This window comes from Juglans microcarpa x Juglans regia, chromosome 2D (genome assembly GCF_004785595.1).
Source record: "Juglans microcarpa x Juglans regia isolate MS1-56 chromosome 2D, Jm3101_v1.0, whole genome shotgun sequence".
Lineage (NCBI taxonomy): Eukaryota > Viridiplantae > Streptophyta > Magnoliopsida > Fagales > Juglandaceae > Juglans > Juglans microcarpa x Juglans regia.
Genome location: NC_054596.1, coordinates 26,495,391 through 26,506,346, shown reverse-complemented (window position 1 = coordinate 26,506,346; position 10,956 = coordinate 26,495,391).

Genomic DNA, 10,956 nt, shown 5'->3' with positions numbered 1-10,956 from the left:
AAAAATGTAAAAATGATATAAGACAAGTAGTTCTAGTTTTTTTTTTTTTTTTTTTTTTTGATAAAAAGTAGTACTAGTTAATCTAAAGAAAGAATGAGATATCTATAAAAAGAGGGAATCACTACAAATATAGAGAATCTAGCAACTCTACCAGGAAAGACTCTCTACTACTCTACAACTCGTGGGGCTCTCTCTAGAGGAAAAACATCTTCTTCAACTCTATTTTCTCCATTGTATTCAAAACCCTAGGAAATCATGAGAGACAGTAAAATCATCAAATATAATAAATTTCGCATATGTGGATGTAAGCTTTTATGCCAAATCACATAAATCACTCTCTCTTTATTTATGTTTATATGTTTTATTTATTATTTATTTATAGATGAGCATTTGAATACCTATTCAATTCAAAGAAAGAACCAGTAATTTATTAATTAATCTTTAATGTTCTTTGTAAGGGAATTTTTCCCCCTTAATCCCAGCGAGCCTGAGAATGGCAACCAAGGGAACAAGAACCAAAGGCCAAGCCCAAAATAAGTAAAGTCTCCAACTCGGCCCATGGGTAGGCTCCACTGGATGCAACCTGCATGAGGGACTTGTTGACTTGTAGACCCCTCAAATAGTGTCCAGCTCTTAAGTGTTTGTCCGTGTAGTGGGCGTAATGTACGGGGGACCATCAATCCTCTGACAGGAGGGGCATCAACAGACCACTAAGGAAGCTTGCAGGGTGAGGAAAATCGAAAAATCATGTTGCATTAATAGCACCACTACCCGAGCTACAAGCCACATTAATGACGCTGTCATATAGCCACACCGCATTAAAAGATTCTGACAAAAGGAACAGTACAAAGGACACGGCATGGGGCAAACATGATTTGTCCCCCAGACTTATGGTATAAATAGTAAGTCATAGGTACAAGAAAATTCTCTGATCCTTAGATTCTTTCACTTATTCACAAACTAGCAAGTCATAGGTATAAGAAAATTCTCTGATCCTTAGACTCGTTCATTTATTCACAAACTTTCAAGAGAATTTACTAACTTTGGCATTGGAGACTCCCTGCCCCAAAGCCGCCCTCTCCTAGTTCCTGTTTTCTTATCTTTTACAGGCTCAAGTTCTGAAGACTTGAATTGCCAGAACCCGGTCCAAAGGCATGCGAAACACGACGTTAACAGTGGCATTGTCTGTGGGATCTTTGTAGATCTTACGTGTATTTCACATGCCTGCGAAAACCCATTCCGAACAGCTTAGAAGAGACATAGAGGAAGCCATGGAAGCAAGACTGAAAAATATGGAGGAGTGGGTGACGAAGATGACCAATGAGGTGCAAACGCTTCGCAAAGAAAACGAGGAACTCAAAAAACCTCAACAGATGCTGGACAAGGAAGCAGAGTCTAGCGATAGTGAGCACATGAGGTCCCGGAACACACAGGCTAGACCAAATAGGGAGGAGGAGCAAAAGAACATGTAGGACAAGCTCCATAGTCTCAATGGAAAATATGAAGAGATCGCAAGGAAGGTGGTACGTCGTCATTAGTAAACCAACTACTCACGAGCATTGGTCTATCCTACACGGAGCAGGTGATGGATGTGCCCTTACCACCAAAGTTCAAGGTCCTAGCCATGGAAATGTACGACGAAGGAAAGGACCCTCTTAAGCAGAAACTTCCATAACTCACATGACGTTGCATGGCTTCCCTGGCAAGGTGGCATGCAGAGCATTCTCATTGACCCTGAAGGGGCTGGCATGAGAGTATGGTTCGGGTCTCTAGCGTCTGGATCCGTATACAATTTTGGCGAGCTAGCTAGACTGTTCTTGAGTCAGTTCATGTCGAGTCGGAGGAGACGACACCCAGAGGTGTACCTCCTCACCATCAAACAAAGGGAGGACGAGAGCCTAAAGTCCTACCTGACCTGATTCAACAAAGATCGCATGACCACTGATGACCAAGATGAGAAAATAACCTTGGCAGTGCTTCTAGGAGGGGTTTGGCTACGATCCCAATTTATGGCCGAACTGGCAAGGAGAACTCCCGTGACGCTGCGGGAGTTCATGAATCAAGCCGACAACTTCTCAACTTAAAGGACACTCAGCAGGCCCTGATGGAGCCAAGAAAGAAAGAGCTGGAGCGTGTAGAGAGGAAGGCGAAGGCCCCAGCTAAGGCTAAGGCCCACGAGAAGCCGAAGAAAAGTTCCCAAGACAAGAGGAGAGAGGAAGCCCCGATAAGGGGACCGAGACCTCGATTTGATCGGCCTACGTTCACTATCCACGAGGCCGACACTTTCGTTGCCCGCGGTGAGCATGACCGGGGTATTGCATGAGGCTACTACACATACCATAGGTCCACCTCACATAACACTGATGATTGCTTCTCCCAACAAGGTAAGAGGGAGCATGCGGAGCAGACAAGACAGCATTATCCCCCGGCCTAGAGACTGGAGCAAAAAAGAAAGGGAAGGTCGAGGGAAAGGAGCATGGACCAAGTCGACCGATGCAAAAGGGAAGACAGCCCCCGACGGCGACCACAAGCGCGGGGGGCCGCAACAAGATCATCCTCGCTCACCGCCACGGGGGGCCTCCATTTGGAGAAATCTGAACCATAGCGTGAGGATTCCCCGGGGGGGGGGTGTTTCATCTTCAAGCAGAAAAGCACATGTTAGGCGGACCCGGTACCACAAGGTGTACTTGGCCAAGTACCATCCAACCAAGCATCGAAGGGGTGAGTCTACCCTAGTCATCTCCTTCACGGAGGCTAACGAAGAAGGGGTTATGTACCCCCACGAAGACGTGCTAGTGGTGACTATGCTAGTCGCCAACTTCACCACCCACAGAATCATCATTGCTAATGGGAGTTCTGCGGACATCCTGTTCTGGGAGGCCTTCACTAGAATGGGAATAGATGATGCTCAGCTGCACCCAGCTCCCATGCCAATGAAAGGCTTCTCAGGGAGTATGGTTAAGCCTGTGGGAACCATTACCCTATCAGTCCTCTTCAGCAACACCCCCTGCACGACCTCGATCATGGTCGACTTCCTGGTGGTGAGGACCCTGTCGTCTTACATTGCCATCATTGGAAGCCCCACCCTCAATAGCTTGCGGGCCATCATGTCAACCTACCACCTCAAGATGAAATTCCCAACTCCTTGCGGAGTGGGAGAAATTCAAGGTGAACAGGTCTAGGCAAGGGAATGCTACATCCAAAAGCCGAAGCAGACAGATGGTGGGCTTACCCCGGACCACACCTTCAGGTAAGAATAGGCCATGCGTCGCTTGGAGAGCTCTTGCAAACCTTCATCTACGACTCGCCCTACCAGGCTCAGGGGGGAGTGAGAGGATACATGGCCCCAGAGGCAAAGGCAGAACGAATGAAAGCTCCCCGGCCGAAAGCTTTGTTCCCCTTTATTTTGTAGTATGTCATTTTAGTATTGCAAATTTATACTATTTAATGAAAAAACATGATTTTACAGGATAGTACAACACGTCTACTTCGAACTTTTGTGTTATCAACAAAATGCCGACAAGGCAATCTACGATTAACGAAATCTGCAACAACAAAATCATCGTCAGATTAATGTTTACCTTCCATGCGATGTCAGCATGCGGGAGCGGGTCCAGTCCCAAACTACTCGAACAATGTAACCCCCGCAGGATCAAAGGGAAGGGCTAGGCAGAAGGCCACTCTATTCCCCCGCGATAGAGAGCGGGTCATGCCCCCTCAGCGAATAACTTACCCCGACCCCCATTGCAGTGAAAAACGGATCAACCGCATCACTGTCTGAATAAGTTATCTCCCCCGCGAGAAAGATAGACCAAAATGTTGCCATGTCCCTCCCACTGAGGAGTGCGGGTCAGCAACCCGAAGACGAAGGCTTACCTTCCTTGCGAGCGTCAACAGGAGGGTGTGGGTCCAATCTCAAACTACTCAAACAGCGTACCTCCCGCAGGACCAAAAGGGAGAACTATGATGAAGGTTGTTCTACCCCTCCCATGATGGAGAGCGGGTCATGCTCCCAACGACCTGAACAACTTACCCCAACCTCCACTACAACAAAGAGTGGGACCAGCATCAGCCTAACCCAATACCTACCTTCCCTATGATATCAATGAGTGGGAGCGGGTTCAATCTCAAACCTACCCGAACAACATACCTCCCGCGGTACCAAATGGGAGAACTAGGCCAAAGGTCATCCTACCCCTCCCGCAATGGAGAGCGGGTCCTGCCCCCCAGCGGCCCGAACAACTTATCCAGATTCCTATCGCGGTGAAGAGCGGATTGGTTATATCACTATCCGAACTTACCTCCTTCGTGGGATATCACAGAGAAAGGTAGGCCTAAAGGTTGCCTTAACCCTCTTGTGCCAGAGTGCGGACCAGTCCTTAGCTATCCGAAAACAAAAGACTTACCTTCCTCGTAAGCATCAATAGGCGAGAGCGGGTCTAGTTGCAGACTGCTTGAAAACTTAGCTCCTTGCAAGATAACAAGGACGAGCCGAGCCAAAGGCCACTAGGATCCTCTTGAGGAGGAGAGCGGGCCAAGCCTTTAGGTAGCTCAAAAAATTACTCCAACCTCTGTTGTGAACAAAGAGTGGGTTCAACGCCAGCCTGGCCTAAATCCTACCTTTCTTTACGATGTCAACGAGCGGGAGCAGGTTCACTCTCAAACCGCCCGAACAAATTACCTCTCCGTTGGGTAACAGGAATGAGTCAAGCTAGAGCCCACTCGGACCCTCCCGCAGAGGAGAGCGGGTTCAGTCTTTAGGCTACCCGAATACTTACCCCAACTCCCATTGCGGCCTTCCGAAGAAGTTACCTCCTTGGGGAACCAAATGGGTGGGTTTGACTTGAGGTATCCCGACCTCTCCCCAATGGAGTGCGGGTCGAGTTTTTTGACTACTTGACATGAACAAAATCTCCAAGGTGGAAAAGTCAGAATAAGGGGCTACACGATGTTGACAAGTGGGAGCAAGTTCAGACTCAAACTGCCCGAACAAATTATTTCCCCTCGGAGTAAAAGGGACATGTTGAGCAAGAGGCCACTCGGACCCTCCCGCAGAGGAGAGCGAGTCCAGCCTTTAGGCCACCCAAATACTTACCTCGATTCTCACTGCAATAAAGAACAAATCAGCCCATGGCCGCCTAAAGAAATTACCTCATTGGGGGTTAAAGGGGTAGGTTGGCCTAAGACATCCTGACCTCTCCCCGACAGAGAGCGGGCCAAGTCATTCAACCGCCTGAATATTGCACCGAAGAACACGGACATCAGCCACATGACAGGAAATAACGAGCACATCGCTACATAGGCCAAGAGGCCCAGGTTTGCGAAATTAACTCTTTCCCTTAAAGACAAAATAGTGATAGCATCCTTGTTTTCCAATCAGGGATCAAATACAAAATGTCAACAGAGAAGGACGGGTATAGTTCCAAACTGTCCGAACGGCTTACCTCCCCGTGGGCCAAGGAAATGGGCTAAGCCAGAGGCCGCCTTGTCTCCCCACAGTGGAGAACGGGATCAGCCCCACGGCTACCCAAAGACTTGACCTCGGCCATCAACGAGGCAAAAAGCAGCCTGGCCTACTCATCCAACTACGCGGGAAGAGCACGAAGACGACAGCATGAACAAGTAAAACATAGAGACGCAAAGTGGAAGAATAAAAGAATTAGGCGAGGTAAAACCCAAATAAAAGACGGACATCAAAAAAAGGAAATCGGCACAAGGAGAATGCGGAGAAGTGTTTGCCTCATCAAACAATGTCGCTAAGGCCTCAGGAGAACGACAACACAACAAAGGCGGATGAAAGAGGTGCGAACAGGCATAGGCCGGACACTAGCAAGGTGGACTGTAAGGCCTTGTATGACGAATCCTTGTTGCCAAACCCCCACAGGCCGACCACAAAAGAGAGAAGAATGAGATAGTAAAGAAAAACACGCAAAGACATATAGCCGGACGCAGTCAATAAAAGGTAATATCATTAATCATCGACAACCACAACATATAGCTGCAGAGTTACAACGAACAAGTTACAACACAAAAGTCGTAAAGCAGTGAAGTGCAACGATACATAACTATGGTCAGCCGAGCACAATAGAAAGTTGGAAAGCACAGCAAACCAGAACCTCATCAAGTAAAATCGCATGGAGGTCCAGAGAGGACGACTACCCAATGAGGGTGAACGAACACAGTGCAAATGGGATGAACAGATGGCTAGCAGGGTAGTCAGGAATTCTCCAATTTTCTACACCAAACCCCCCAGGCTAGCAAAAGAAAAAAAAGACAAAGAAAAGAGAAGGAAAAGCACGAAAGGAAAACATAATAAACACAAGCAGCCTGTCCCGACAAAAATGTGAAATAATTTCGTTGATCAAAGTTATATACAAGTTGCAGGGCGACAACATATAGGATATACATTCGGCAAAAAGAAAAGAAAGGGAAGAGCAAAATAAAGGAGCCGCAACGACACTAAGAAGCAAAGGCATCGCAACGTCAGGTCTCGGCGCCTACCAATCTCAGGAATGTCAGGAGTAGGATCACCCAGCTCTGGAGCAGCAGGCTCGGGTAAGACCAGAACGAAAGGACCCGGGAAAGCATCAGGGATCTCTTTCCTTCCCAAGTCACTATTGAACGCAAAAGCCGCCCCGTTAATAGAAATACTGGCAAGATCGACGCCCCGCAAATAGTTTGTGAAAGTCCTCGAACGCAACTGCAAACTCCCCAACAGGTTGTCCTGCATTGACCTACGGCCATCAGCACACCCATGCCCCCACGCTTGATTATGAACCCCGGGACCAACTTCTACTGCCTGTCCAGGTGGGAGGCGGCCTCCTACGCTCGAGACAGGTAGTCCCGAAGGTCTGTAATAAGTCTTTCCAACCGCTGGCCGTCTTCACTTACTTCCCTCACTTCCTCTTGAACCTTTTTCGGCAGTGATCAAGTTTCTTGTTCTTCATGTACTATTCCTTCAAGGCAAGTCGTACCCTCTTCAGCTCTCTCTCTAGCTACTTCCTCTCTTCCCTCTCATCGTGAGCATAGTGAAGGGTGGTTTGGGTCATCGAACAAAAGTCCTGGTTCTCTTGCTCAACGACCTCCTGGTCGTCCACAATAAAAGCTACCAGCTGAGAGGTACCTTGACAATAAGAATGGCCAACATACAACAATTAGTAAAGGAAGACTAGAAAATAAATAGAAGGGAAAAGAATAAAGAAAGAAATAACCGAACCTTGTAGAAAAAGCTAGACAAACACTTGGTGACCTAGTTGATAGACTCTGCACGGCTCTCACCCGTTTCCAACCTGGATAAAGGAGGGATAACTTCTACTAAGCCCTCGGCCTAGGACATTTGTGAAGCTGCATCAGTGAGAACGGGCGGATTTTCACACGGACCTCTCGAACCAGAGTCGACTACAACATCCAGAAGGGAATCACCCTCCACTGGGTGCTCTACTTGGGTAGGGAATCGCACGAATTCCTTGCACCTGAGCCGACTACAACATCCAATATCCATAAGGGAGTCACCTCCCGCGATGCGCCCCATCTTGACACGATTGCTAGAAGTAGCAGTTGTCGCCCCCTCATTAGCAATGTCCAAACCTCCTGAGCAAGCCTCGACCTCATCCCCAAAGGAGTAACTACCGGCAACAGAGCAAGCTGAAGAATGAGGAGAAACCCTCAGAGAATGTTGCTCCTCGACAGCCTGCCCAGGGATCTCGACCACAAAGACTCCCCGGAGTAGAGCATCTATTTCACCCATGGCCGAGAGCACACCAGCAGCATCGGTCGATAGGGTCAGCATGGGGGGAGCATCAGCTGAAGGGCCTCTCGCCAGGGTGTCCAAGGATTTTGAGGAAAAAGGTCCTTCCGGTGCCTCCACAGGCGTCACCAGGAAAATAGGACAGTGGACTTTGGGGGTAGTTGACTCTCGCCCTAGAGGAATCAGGGCTCCAGAAGGGGGCCTACTATTGGCCCGATTACCCTCTAAGCAAGGCTTCTTCCCCTTGCCCGATAGAGAAGGGTCCGAGGGGAGCTTTCGGGCAGAAGCGAACCGAGGCCGGGCAATAGTCACCCTATCTTCAAGAGAAACGTGGCTAAGGGGAGGCAGAGAATCCCTTAGGCTCTCCTCAGAAAGGAGGACTTCCGAGAAGACGCTATCAAGGTCCTTCTACACCCATTCTCGAATGACTGCAATGCACTGCGCTTCGTTAGAGGTAGCTAGCTGTCAGGTGCACCACCTCGTCTTCTAGAACCCTCCCCCAGTTTGTCCTAATGGAGAACTCGCGACGACTCACCTGACCCACTAGGAACTCCCACCCATGGCTAGACACAAAGAAGAACTTCGTAGACCAGTCCTTCACCTTGCGATACATCGGCTCCATGTTAACAAGTGCATGTATTGTCCTGAAGCTGTAGATGTTCTCCTTCTGCCGTAACACCGTGTGAGTAAGGAGGAACTCATGGCCAATAAGGTCGGCATCGTCCGGGTCCAATTCCAACAAAGCGCGCCGCCATATGATGCTATAACAAATCAAAAGCCTTCAAGCGTTCGGATGCAGTTGAGAAGGGGCTAGGCCAAAGTGATCCAGAAAGTCACAAACAGGGTAAGGGAAAGCCAGCCTCAAGCCACACGAAAACATTGAATGAAATATGCCACTCATGTAGAGTGACCCTCAACGTCGACGGCACCCTCGTATAGATTAAGGACCTCGAAAAGCACCTATTTTAGCACATGGTAAATAAGGGCTAGAGAAGCCAGCATTGTCACATGGGCATTGGAATGCCAACTACTACCCCCGAAAGACGGCCCAACGTCGATTTCACCCCCACCGGAAGCTCTAGGTTGAGTGGATTTCTCAGAAGCCATCAACACAGAAGTAGAAGTAAAGGAAGGAGAATAAGCAAAGGGAGAAGAAGTTGGAAGAACAGGGATGGCAAGAGAACTACAGTGCGATGAAAGGAAATGGAACTCTAACCCCAACTGTATTTATATAGGGGAAAGGCAATAGTTGATCTCCCACACCCCACGGCAAAAGGGAAAAGTATAAGACGTTTCGAATCCTGGGAATGCAATCCACGAAGCGACACGAAGGCAAAAAGCCGCCTGGCATCCTCGACATTAATGTAACTAAAAAGACACCATCAGGATTATCGAAAAAAGAGCCAACAAGGATGGAAGGGAAATGTTACCAGGGTTACCAAACGACGTGAACCTCCTCGAACTTTGAAACCACGTACACGTCAGCAGCGGGATCCCGACCACAACGACAAGGTGGGTTCAAGTAATGATAATTCCTAACATACTTATTCGGTGAGAATTAATTGGGTAATTGTAAGGGAATTTTCCTCCATTCAATCCCAGTGGGCCTAAGAATGACAGCCAAGGGAACAAAAACTAAAGGCCCAACCCAGAACAAGTAAAGTCTCCAACTCGGCCCATGGGTAGGCTCCTCTAGACGCAACCTGTATGAGGGAACGTGCTATAGGGGATGAGACTTTGACCTAGAGACCCCTCGAATAGTGTCCAACTCTTGAGTGCTTGTCCGTGTAGTAGACATAATGTATGTGGGACCCTCGATCCTTTAATAGGAAGGGCATCAACGGACCACCAAGGACGCTAGCCGGGTGAGGGAAATCGGAGAACCACGCCACATTAATGACACCACCACCCAAGCTACACGCCACATTAATGATGTCATCACAGAATCACGCCGCATTAAAAGACTCTGACAAAAGGAACAGTACAAAGGACACGGACTCCATAAGGGCAGACACAATCTGTCCCCCCAGACTTATGGTATAAATAGCAAGTCCCAGGTACGAGAAAACTCTCTGATTCCTAGACTCTCTCACTTATTTACAAATTTTCAAGAGAGTTTATTAACTTTGGCATCAAAGACTCCCCAGCCCCAAGGCCGCCCTCTCTTAGTTGCCTATTTTCCTATCTTTTGCAAGCTTGAGTCTTGAAGATTTGAGTTGCCAGAACTTGACCCAAAGGCGTGCGAAACACTACGTTAACACCCTTAATTATATGATTTCCATTGGTACAAAGACGTATTCCTAACTAAAACTATAATCAGAAATGACTGTCAATAGCCATACTAGAAAGAAAAATTTATAGCAAGACTCCAACATTACTTCGCCCAAAAGGTATAAGAATCATCAGTAAAAACTTATGGTACAATTGATTTCATAATCTTACTTATCGTGATATTATAACTATTATAAATAGAATTGGTTTAATTATGTGTGATGATTTACAGTTAAAAAAAAAAGAAAAGCAAATTGATAAAGAAAAAAAATTGCTAAAAAGGAATTAGATATATTTTGTGAGCAATTTGGTTATGCTCCATTACTAGCTCCCTCTAGAAGGCATAAAAAGGGAAAAGGGTATTATAAAAACTATTCTCACAAAAAATAAAAGTATAGACCTTATAAAAAGATAAAAGCTAAAACAATTAATATTAATAATAATAATTAACAAAATTTATAAAAAAAATAGCATAATTAAAAAAAAAATAGGTTGCTTGTTACAAGTGTGGGAATTAGACCCCCATAAATCCTTTTATAATAATGCAAATTTGGGTATCATCTCTAACTATTTGTAAATATATTTGAGAAGACAGTTCTCTAGGTTGATCTTGAAATAACTCCTTGAATTGGGTATCCATATTTTGGGATTTATTATGAAAAACTGTGGTAAACACAGATCTAATTAGATAAATGTACAGTATAATTAGGGATGTAACCGGTCTAGTTTAGTTTAGTTTTGGACATATTTTGGAACCAAACCGATATAAATTGAGAATCGATACATACAAACTTATTATCAATGTAATCGAAACTTTCGATTTTTTCAGTTTCGATCCGGTTCGGTCCGGTTTAACCAGCTTTCCAATCTTTTTCACCCATAGTAGTTTCTAATTTATTTCTATACTAGGCTATACTATAGTGTCTAATTATATCTTA